At 27.8% G+C, this 12,657-nt stretch overlaps 1 pseudogene across 1 annotated transcript; it reads right to left on the bottom strand.

Moving 5' to 3' along the window:
* Positions 1 to 2,191: 2,191 nt before the first annotated feature.
* LOC111288834 (putative disease resistance protein At1g61300) lies at positions 2,192 to 11,709 on the bottom strand (annotated as a pseudogene). Its single transcript, XR_016341878.1, has 5 exons — positions 10,836 to 11,709; positions 10,284 to 10,797; positions 7,575 to 8,007; positions 6,419 to 7,281; positions 2,192 to 2,633 (listed from the first exon to the last, which is right to left on the bottom strand). The product of XR_016341878.1 is annotated as a putative disease resistance protein At1g61300 (transcript).
* Between the last annotated feature and the right edge of the window lie 948 nt (positions 11,710 to 12,657).

Below are 12,657 nucleotides of genomic sequence, written 5' to 3'. Positions count from 1 at the left end.
CTATACGCGATCTGTTAAAAAAAATGCATTTGATTGTGAGTCTGCATTTATCAATATACCAATATCCTAAATGTCCCCCAATTTCTTAGACAACAGAGAAAATGCGATAATTAACATAAAGAATGACATAAGTAAACATGAATGCAACCAACATTATTCATTTATTTTTTTATTTTTGTTTTTGCGTAACTTTCTTTTTTTTTGGTTTTTAAAAATAGAAATGAGAGAATAACTATTAAATATCAATTAAACCAGTAAATCAAAATTTAGGATAACACAATTCATTTTTGGCTTGACTTTCAAAAAAGTATTCTCATTAGAGTTATCAAGCTGTTACAACATGCGGTTCAGAAACCTGACCACTCAGACAAAATTTTAAAATTAATTAAGGAGTCATCACAAATATTTTTGATTTTTGGATTAGGTATGATTGATCACCTAAATAATTTTTTTAATAAAAATTTTAATTTAACTAAAACTTATTAAAAAGATTTTTTTGTATCCAAAAATGTATCTAGGTTCGGAGTACGGTTACATGTGGAGAAAGATTAACACCGCATTGTACCCGTTAAAAACCGGTATCAATTAATAATATGTTATCCTTTATTATTTATAAAAAAGTACCTTTATTTTAAATTTTAAATAATTTCTTAAATCCCGTTTATTATCATAAAACTCCTTTTTTTTTTCTATCCTTTTTAGAATAACTTTAAAAATTCTAATTTAATTAAAACTTATTAAAAATATTTTTTTGGTATGCAAAAAGATATCTAGATTTAAGAGTACAATTGCATGTGAAAAAATATTAACACCTCATAGTACCCATTAAAAAATGATACTAATTAATAACATGTTATCCTTTATTATTGATAAAAAATGACCTTAATTTTAAATTTTAAAAATAATTTTTTGAATCCCATTTATTATCATAAAACCCTTTTTTTCCCATCCTTTTTAGAATCGCTTTATTTAGAAATAAAATGAAAATTTTTTCATTTTGAATTCCTCGATATCTTTTTAAAATTTAGAAAAATGTTTTTCACTTGAGTATTTTCATGATAATCTTTAAAATCAAAGATAATATTTTTTCTAAGGAATAATTATTAAGAATGCCTCCAATATTTAGGTAGGGTCTCAAGAAATATTTTATTTAGGATATTATCTTATTTTATTTATAAAAAATATATTTTTTTAAAATCATCTTTTTCTACTTTATATATCTTTTGAGAATAGCAAAAATGTATGTTATGTAACATAAAACAAATTAATGATGCAAATATAAACTAAAAGATACAAATGACCAATTTAATTCAGCTTATAAATCTTTAACTTTATCACTTTTTATTTTTAAATTGTTTTTTTTTTTTTAAATTTAGTGATAAAATGAAAATATTTTTGTGTTTTTGGAAGTAACCTTTGTGCATTATCAACATTCTAATATTTATAAATCTGATAATATTAAAATTTTAAATTCAATCCTCATCATATATGAATTTAATTTATTTTTTTATTAAATTTATTTAATTATGTGTCAATTTTTTTGTTTGATTTAATTCAATGATTTTTTATCGGAATATAATACTTTCTTATACTATTAAGTTCATAAAAAATTAATAATTAAAGAATTTCCCAAATTTTCCATTGACATGACTTTTTTTTTTTGGGAACTCTTGGACGCTTTGCAACCTGACTAGCGTTTTTGCTTTATAATAAGGAGAATGATTTTCTGGCTTTAATTTGAAATTTAAAACTAGAAATTAAAAATCCCCCCTCCCTATGACTCATATACCATAATCACTACTTATGATAAGCATGGTTAATCGAATTCTTTTTAATTATATTAAGAAAAAACGAAAATGAAAAGAATAAAAAAAAGTATGCAAGCTTTATGCGGTTAATTGTACATTATTTGCCTAAAATACGAATAGTTTATATTTTGATTTTTTGTCTATGGAAATACATTTTTTTATAATAAATAATAAATAAACCAATAAATGTAGTAACCAAAAATTCAAATTTTAAAACTAAAGAAAATATTTACGTGTATGCAAATAATATGTAGTTATATACTAACATAACTTTTGTTTCCATCATCGTTTCATCATTATTATCAATATGATCAAGAACAACAAATTAATTAATTAAGCATAATAGTTAGAAAAAAAGTCGGATAGGTACCTCTGTTATGGCATGCACAGGATGTTTTGAATCGATGATGACACTTGCGGTCGACTTGGGAGATTTGGTTTTCTTGAAAAACGTCAAAGTACGGAATCGGAAATGATAACCAATTGGAGCAAAACTCTTTAGGTCTGATAGCTCAGAAAGATTCAATAGTCTGAATTTAGGGAGCACTATTCCCTTTTGATCATCTTCAATGTTTAGTTCACCTTGATACCCAAAGACTTGCTCTAGTTTAGAAGCCCCTCCAATTTCGATTCTTTCGAGGTTTGAAAGAGAACGAGTGACACTAATACGAAACAAGCTTTTCAAATTGCTGCACCCAAAAATCCATATACATTGAAGACTAGGAAAGGAAATAGGTTGGAGATGACCCTTTCATGATGTTGCTATTGAAGTTTGGTCCATTTCAATGATTGCTTCCAACTCCTCACAGCACTTTATATCCAAAACTTTCAATTGCGGCAAATTTGGAGCAAGCATAGAAGAAAAGAGAGATTTCAGCCTATTACAATTTGACACTTTTAAGTCTTTAAGATAAGGAAGGCTTACAATTTGGATGGGACCTTAGAACTCATGTATACCCTTTAGATTTAAAATCTTTATCGTTGAGAATAAGTGTCCATTTTGAATTTGAAATATATTCTCAATTAATAATAGTATCGCACATTTTTTTTGTTCAAACTCAGAGAATCGCAATTCTTGTATAAATATAAAAATATCATAGTTTCATTAAATTTTGAATAAGTTACAATGGTCAAAGAATATATGACTTCAAAAGTACCAAATCATATTTATATATATATATATATATATATATATATTACAATCTATAAAACTAGCTTTTTTAGCCCGTACAAGGTACAGGAATTTTAATTAAAATTTTCATAATTTTAAATTTATTTTTAATTATTTATCTAATATATAATCATATATTTATAAATGCTAAGTTATAATTAAATAATAATTTATATATAATATATTATAAATAATATTGTTCACCTAAAACAATCTAAACTTTTGTAAATTTTCAAAAATTATAAAAATCCCTTTTTTATTGAAAAATAATTTTTTTAATTTATTTGCTAAATATTAAAAATTTTGTTACCGCTTTTTTCTTGTTTGAAAAAAAAATCAAGAATCAGTATTTAAATAGTTAAAATTAATAATTGTTTTTATCATAATGTTGATTATGTGGTGTGTGTATATATATATATATATATATATATTATTGAATAACAAATCACAATTATTAATTTTGTTATAATCATTTGCTTTTTATTAGTTTTTATTTTTGACTACTTCAAGTAATTATTACATAAATATATTGGGTTAACAATTATTTCTATAAATGTCAACAAATAAAGTTTTGTTTTAGATAAAAGGGAAACAATAATTCTTTATGTTATACTTTAAAACCTTTTTTTGAAATATATTTTTTATTTTTAATAATTTTTAACATAATTGATAATATCTTTTGTGAGTTAGATATGCTAGGGATCATTATTCTTCTCAAATCATCTATTGTAGACAAAGAAATTCAATAATAAAAAGTATAACAAAAGAAAATAGAGAATATAAATTTACATATTAATTTATCAAGGTTAAATATATATAATAAAAGTAAATATGTTAATAAATTAACAAAGAATAAAAACATTGAAGAAATGAATAAAACAAAAAATATATAATACAAAAATTTAATTATAATCAATCTAAGCAAAACTAAAAAAAGTTATCAATTAAAGAAAAACAAATAAATTAACCAAATATATAACATAAAAATATTTGAATTAGAACATAAATAAAACATTATATTTGTTTTCAAAGTAGAATTATATTTTTATCTAACTTTTTTATCAACATTCAAATGTCTCATATTTTCAAATAAAGATGTAAGCTTTTATTCTTTAAAAATACAAGCTTTTTAGTAATAATTCATTAAGTTATCTAAAAGTATTAAATTTAAATAATTTATTAAATAATTTTTAATTTTTGATAGATTTTAATTTGAATTTAAATAATTATCTAAAAATATTAAATTTAAATAATTTATTAAGTAGAATTATTTGACAGAAAATAAAATTTTATTAAGTATATATATTAGAAACCATCATTAAATTTAAAAAGAAAAGATAAATTATGATTTAATATATTTGAATTCAAATTTTATTCAAAAATTTCAATATGAGATAGATATTGATTTCAATTTAAATAATTATGCAAAATGTTCAATTTAAATAATTTATTAAAAAATTTTATTTGATAAATAAAATAATATAAATATTATCTTATACATTATTAAAATAGGTTATCCACCTAGGCATCTACATAAGCAATTTTGATCATGTAATCTTGTATGTTGTTATAATATATATATATATATATATATATATTAGATTATCAAATAAGATGTGCTGATATATATGTTTACTTAAATAATTTCTTTGTAGGATAATGTTTATATTATTATATTATTTATCAAATAACTCTATTCAATAAATTATTTAAATTTAATATTTTAGAATAATTATTTAAATTCAAATCAAAATCTATAAAAAAATTTTGCATAAATTTTAAATTCAAATATATTAAATTATAATTTATTTTTTCTTTTTACATTAATCATTGTTCCAAAAATATATATGTATTTATATGCTTAATATATTTTTATCTACCGTCAAATAATTCTATTTAATAAATTATCTAAATTTAATATTTTTGGATGACTATTTAAATTCAAATCAAACTCTACCAAAAGTTGAAAATTTTATATAAGTTTTGAATTTAAATATATTAAATCATAATTTATCTTTTTTTTTTTAAATTTAATCATAATTTCATATATATATATATATATACACACTTAATAAATTTTTATTTGATGAAATAGAATCTAAAATTGAAAGTAAAGAGTTTATAAAGTGAGAGGTCACCTTCTAGCCAAGCTTATTTTATTTGTTGTTATTAGAATTAAAAATTTAAGAATACAAGCTTTTTTTTTTTTTTTTTACTTGAAGGTTATGATTTATTGGTTTTCACGGGAATGGACAAAAGTTAGAAAGAAGAGTAAATCACATCATACTATGAACAAGTTCATTTTTGCCTTTATTATTCTTTTTTTTATTTTCTTTTTTATTTGCAAAAATAAATATGTGATGGTGTTGAATTGCTTTTACTTTTATATAATTTTTGCTTAAATGACATTAATTTTTTTTATCAAATTTCAAAAATGGAAAGAAAACGTACATACATTTGGATTGGTTTCAACTTGGTAATAGGTATGGATCATTACCTTTTTTCATATTTTATTTTATTTCCTTCATTTGTTTGTTCCTTCAAACTGTTTATTTGATTTTATTTCTATTATATGATATTTACATTTGATTTTATTTATTGTTAAAAAAATTTGATTTATATATTTTTATATATTTAGTTAAGTTGGATATTTGTTATGAATAAGTTCAAAAGATTTTAACTATATATGCGTTCTCAATTTGTATATTTGGTTTTTTTTATACATGTATCTTTGATTTATGTTTTAATAAAAAGCAAATATATATGTTAAAGTTTGTAAAAAATAAGAACAAATAAAAGCAAATGGTTATGAACAAATTAATAATTATATATGGTTTATTGTTCAATCAAATATATATATAAATGAAATTATTATTATTTGATGTTTTATTTTTGGTTCAACTTTATAAGATTTAATAGTTTATGAATATTCTATTAATATAAATGTCTTTTACAATTTAATAAAATGATGTATTTTTTATATCCATATTAACATTATCATAAAAAAATTATTAATATTAACTATTTAAAGATTGACCCTTACTTTTTCGATCAAAAAATAAATAATTAGTAACAAAATTTTTGGTATTTAGCTGAAAATTCACTAAAATTTTATTATTGTAGAAATTTAAACAATTCAAATTAAGTTGAATATAACTAGAACCTAGAAAGCATGAATAGTGACAAATAATATAGTTAAGACATGACATGGTATATAGTGTTAGCTTTCTCAACTTGCAAGCAACGTAATAAGTACAAATTTAGTTTAGTTACTAACTTGTAAGGCATGTAATAAGTATAAATTTAGTTTAGTTACTAATATAATTTAATTAAACTTTATTTCTTTTAAACTTCAACAGAAGTTAACTATATGATCAATATATGAAGTTTAGTAATTTCTCATTATTCATTAAAGGAGAAATGGAAAGAGAATAGGTACCTCAAGCTCACCCATTTCATAGGGAAAATCAATGATTTGCACTAATCCATTACAGAAATGTATGGAGAGTTCTTGTAGATGCAACAAACTTTGAGCAAGGCAAGGCGGGAAGATGGCTTTCAATTCACCGCAGTTCCAAATGTTTACAACCTTTAGACTTTGGAGGCTTGCATGATATTGATGGGTTGATTGTAATTTCCAATACTCTCCAATTCTGGTAAAAGGTATAGATACAAGCTTGTTAGATTTGAGAGTAGTGGCATCTGACTAAATTTTTCCTTTTCAAGAAGCACATCCATTTCAAATACCACTTTCAACCGCTTACAATCTCCAATGGTCACATCTTTTAACTTTTATAAGAAGCTAATCGGAGGCGGACCATGGCACAATCCTTTCAAACAAGTCATGTCCTCCATTCTTAATTTCACCTAATTAGAGAATGCAGTGGTTCTTTCTTTCTCTCCTGTTGTATCCATCAAGCATTCCATATCATCGCAATCTCCAAGCTCAAGAGAAGTTAATTCATTTAGGCCCTTTGGATCTACGTTTGGGACAATATTTTTGTGTCCCTTGACATCCTCCAGATTCAAATTTTCCACATTGCATAACAACTCCTTGAATGCACTAAATGAAATGAGAAACGTCCGATGTTCAAGGTTCTCAATTTTAGCTCCGGCATAAATTGAAGATCTTCATTTATAGCTATAATGTAGCTTTGTAATTTAGGGAACACAAAGTTTTCTGGAAAACATTGAGCAGTAGAAACTCTCAGTGATAGTTCAGTCAATCGAGACAATGAATTCAACTCTGATAAATTAACATTGTTTTCACAAGTCACGTGTAGCTGTTGGAGTGATGTCAACCTGTTTGTTACACACAAATACAAAAAACTATTATCAAACACTTCAAGCGAATCATAAAAATAGAAGTAAACACAAATTAATTTTAATTATCTCAGCAAATATAGCCTGATTCTTCAGCACCTTTTCTTAAAAAAAGGGCTACAACTTCGAATGGTTCATAATAATGGGAGTGACCGAAAGCTTATGTTAGATATGTATCCCATAGTTTAATAAATAAAAGAAAAATAAATAACATAAAACTAAATACTTAATTTTGTGCAATATGCTAAAAAGAAATTGACATCTACTATTACCTTGATAGTAAATTAGGGGGAAAATTGATCTGTTCGCAATGCCACTAATTCTTCGGGTAGCTCATAAATATTAGTATCAGAAAATGCAAGAATCTCAAGGTTTTTCAAATTTCCCAACGATGAGATGTTCTCCAACTCACAATTTACTAGACACAGAGTTCGAAGATTTGTTACGAATTTAAGTACTTCTAGTGAGAAAATGACATCTTGGAGATGCAAAACTCGGAGGGCTTTCATTCCTTCAACAAATGCAATCGCGGCTTCCACCAAAGTCTTTCCTGTAAAAATCAAAATTTTGAGTTCTGGAAATTCTAACTTTTCAGGAAAAATATTTATTTTGCTGTTCCAAAAGGAGATTGCTGTATGGGATTCACATCTTTCACTTATAGGCCATTCCATCAACCCCTCTTTTACCATGAATATATTTTTCCCCGTAGATGTTATCCATGTTGGGAAAAACAACAATACCTACGCGCAGCAACCACACACAAAATAACAAGCTCAAATCAAGAATAAGAACACACAAATATATTTGGTTCGGCCCAACTCAAAATGGCCTACTCCAACTTAATCCACTATCAAATAAATCTTTACAATTGTGAGACTTTTAGAATGAGAAAAGTCTCCTAAAACTCCTTACTCAAAACTTAACCCAAAACTAATTACACCCTTTAATAGCCTACTCACTTAGCTATTCTCTTGGTGTCTAACTCTATATGGGGTTACTAAACTAAAACCAAAACATCTTATTTATAAGGGTGAAACCCTTTATACCTTTACTAAACTCCCGATGTGGGATACAAGACAAATTCAAACTTACTTAACTTTCGATGTGGGATTCTGAGATTCAAGGCAAATCCCAACAAATCCTCCCTTGACTTGAATCTCCAAACACTTCAACAGTATCTGCAAAGCTAACATGCTTACCTTTCTTCTTTTCTTTCATCACAGGCATTCCAGCAACTGAGCCTCCATCAAACATGTACAAGTGATTGACCCTATTCCCTTGTAGAATCACACTACCATTCTTGTACACTTTCAACCAATCATTACTACCATAATATGTGTACCCTCGAGAAGCTAACTCACCCAAAGCAATCAAATTGTAGTGACAATTTGGTACATACCTTACATGACGAAGTGTCCTAATAACACCATTGTGAGATTTAAGGCGAACACTCCCAATGCCTTGAATCTGCACATTTTCTTTGTTAGCAATCACAATATCCCCATACTTTTCATTCTCATTCAACTCCACAAAGCAGCTCCTATCATTGCAAACATGAACTGTAGCAGCTGAATCTAAAACCCAACCTTTGTCACTTTTCAAAGTCTGGGTCTCATCCACACAAGTTGTCAAAACAACATCATCATCATCAGACAAAATAGCAGCAGTATCACTCTTTTCTTCATCTGATTTCTTCTCATCATTCGCCCTTTTGAAAGCAGCCATATCCCTTCTCAGCTTCCTGCAGCGCACTTGGATATGTCCCTTCTCACCACAATAATAACATTCTACATCACTGTAATCTCTGTCTCTTGACTTGGATCTCCATCTTGATCCATCAATCCTCTTTTGAGTCCTCCCTCGATCAAAACCCTCTACAGCTAGTGTACTCCCCCCAGGTGATGAGTTCTGAGCTCCCATAAACCTTTCATTCTCACGCAACAGGGCAGTCACATCATCCAACTTCAAAGTAGACCTGCCTACCAACACAGTCTGAACTAAAGGCCTATAAGACTTGGGCAAAGATGACAGCAAAATTAAAGCCTTCTCTTCATCTTTTAACTCATCAACAGAAATCGCTAACAATTGAGAAACCAATTTATTAAATTCATTCAGGTGATTATGAAGACTCATACCTTCTTCCATCTTCAGAGAATACAGATCCATCTTTAAACATAATCTATTAGTCAACGACTTCGAAGCATAAATACCTTCAAGCTTATCCCACAAACTCTTCGGAGTACTCTCAGTCAACACACTGTACTTTACTTCTGGAGCTAACGCCAATCTAATAGTACTAACAGCCTTCTTCTGAATCCTATTCCAATTATCATCAGACATTCCTTCAGGCTTACTACTCTCCAATGCCTGATCCAATCCTTGTTGTACTAACAGATCTTGAATCGTACTTTGCCATAACATAAAATTACTCTTTCCATCAAATAACGGAATCTCAAACTTAGGCATAGACATACCAGACATACCTTCTTCAGACATCTTCAAACACTGCTTCACGATCTCTTGGACCCACGAACCTAGAACCTCGAACCTGGAACCTCGCTCTGATACCACTTGTTGGGAAAAACAACAATACCTACGCGCAGCAACCACACACAAAATAACAAGCTCAAATCAAGAATAAGAACACACAAATATATTTGGTTCGGCCCAACTCAAAATGGCCTACTCCAACTTAATCCACTATCAAATAAATCTTTACAATTGTGAGACTTTTAGAATGAGAAAAGTCTCCTAAAACTCCTTACTCAAAACTTAACCCAAAACTAATTACACCCTTTAATAGCCTACTCACTTAGCTATTCTCTTGGTGTCTAACTCTATATGGGGTTACTAAACTAAAACCAAAACATCTTATTTATAAGGGTGAAACCCTTTATACCTTTACTAAACTCCCGATGTGGGATACAAGACAAATTCAAACTTACTTAACTTTCGATGTGGGATTCTGAGATTCAAGGCAAATCCCAACAATCCAATGAGCAAAATCACGAACCACGTCATGCATGCTTACATATCTTTCATCATCATCATTATCAGTTCTTAATAACAAACCAGCCTCTTGGAGTTTTCTTAGTGCTTCACGAATTTCTCTCCGCAAGTCTTCAATTAAGTAAATATGAGAAAATAATCCATGACCAATTGCAAACATAACCAACGACTCAATATCAATATCCCAATCTTCTGGAAAAAGGGAACATAGCAAGAAACATGTTCGAATATTATCTCCCTTCAAATAATCATAACTCAGCTTAAGGCAGTTGTAGATACCTTGAGAAACCTCTTCATTGTCTAAATGTCTTGAGTCCTTGAGTCGCTTATTTGCTGCTTTCCACCCATCTAGACTTGCACCTTTTAATTCTTTTCCGATTGTTGCAATTGCATTGCATTCACTAGCAACCTCCTTGGCTACATCATTCAATCTCAAAGAAACATCTTTTAGACCAACAGTATCTTTGAACAAAGCCCATGCTTCACCTTCGGATAAGATGTCAAGTAAAAAGCCCACGCTTCACCTTCGGATAAGATGTCAAGTTTAAATTTCTGTTGGCAATTAATACGAACACAGACTTGTTAAAGACGTGTGGTCAGAAGAACTTTGCAACCTCCGTGTTCAACTCCGAATGGAATACCTACAGTCTGCAATTTAAATTCATTCCAAACATCATCGATAATTATGAGGATCTTCTCCACGCCTTGCAATCTCCGCTGTAACTCTTCTGCTTTTCCTTCTTTCGTGCTTGCTTCAAATTTCAAACCTAATAATTCTGCAATTTTATCTTGAATTTTGCTGAGGTTTGGCGCTTGGGACATTGTAGCCATCACAACTTTGTCAAAGAGCTTTTGCTCTTTAGCATGCTTCCCAGCTTCTTTTGCCAAAGTTGTTTTGCCTACCCCTGGCATTCCATACAATCCAATCATGTTCACACCATCAGTGTTTAGAGCCTTGATGATCTCATTGAAAGTAAAATTTGAAGACTCATTAGGCATGAAATCTTTAGAGGTGAAGAATTCTATTCCTTCTAGAGGAGCACGGTGCCCCACCCGTGGAAAGTTACAACTCACAAGTAGTTTATCGATAGAGATCGTCTTCTTTGCCACTTTCTTACGTAAGCAATATCGCCAACCCCAACTTGGACACCAATTGAAACACTTCATACGTTCTATTTCAGCTTCCAGACACTGGGTTTCTTCCAGTTCTTTCTCTGCCCTTTTTAACCAGTCTAGGACATCCTTAATAGAAATTAAAAGAAAAAGGAAATAAAGATTAGTGACAATAAGATTATAAGAACATTGAATTTTATGTTCTTTTTTTGGAGTTAAAAAATGCAAATCAGAATAGATATAGCATGAAATAAAATAAAAAATAGAAACCAAAGAAACCAAAAATTATACAGCTATACTATTTTCGCTTCTTTTATTGTAGAGACAAATATACCTAGGAAATATGGATTTTCAGGATCCAAAATCGGGCTTTTTATTTCGGTCCACACAGATTTTTTTTTTTTTTTGAGTCCAAAGAAAACTTAAGTAGAAACCAAGCTTGTTTCAAATGAACAAAGAGCTTCAAGTATCCACAAATATTGAGAAGTTGTGCTTGAAATCTTTATGACTGATTGAAACTATAAAGAAAAGTTTGATCAAAGACTTGTTTAATTTCTTTAGATTCTCCTTTATCATCATTATTATCATTTTACTCGTTCAAATCCTTAGTGGAAGACAACTAAACAAGGACCAAGCATCTTTTCCTTTTGTTAGGAGTCGGGAGCAATGCCTAATTAATACTAATTTAATTAAAACTTATTAAAACTTATTAAAAATATTTTTTTGGTATGCAAGAAGATATCTAGATTTAAGAGTACAATTTGCATGTGAAAAAGTATTAACACCTCATAGTACCCATTAAAAAATTATACTAATTAATAACATGTTATCCTTTATTCTTGATAAAAAATGACCTTAATTTTAAATTTTAAAAATATTTTTTTGAATCCCATTTATTATCATAAAACCCTTTTTTTCCCATCCTTTTTAGAATCGCTTTATTTAGAAATAAAATGAAAATTTTTTCATTTTGAATTCCTCAATATCTTTTTAAAATTTAGAAAAATGTTTTTCACTTGGGTATTTTCATGATAATCTTTAAAATCAAAGATAATATTTTTTCATAAGGAATAATTATTGAGAATGCCTCCAATATTTAGGTAGGGTCTCAAGAAATATTTTATTTAGGATATTATCTTATTTTATTTATAAAAAATATATTTTTTAAAATCATCTTTTGCTACTTTATATATCTTTTGAGAATAGCAAAAATGTATGTTATGTAACATAAAA

The sequence above is a fragment of the Durio zibethinus genome, chromosome 4 (genome assembly GCF_047325235.1).
Source record: "Durio zibethinus cultivar Kanyao isolate XHJ-2024 chromosome 4, ASM4732523v1, whole genome shotgun sequence".
Classification (NCBI taxonomy): Eukaryota; Viridiplantae; Streptophyta; class Magnoliopsida; order Malvales; family Malvaceae; genus Durio; species Durio zibethinus.
This window is presented reverse-complemented; position numbering and strand designations above follow the sequence as displayed.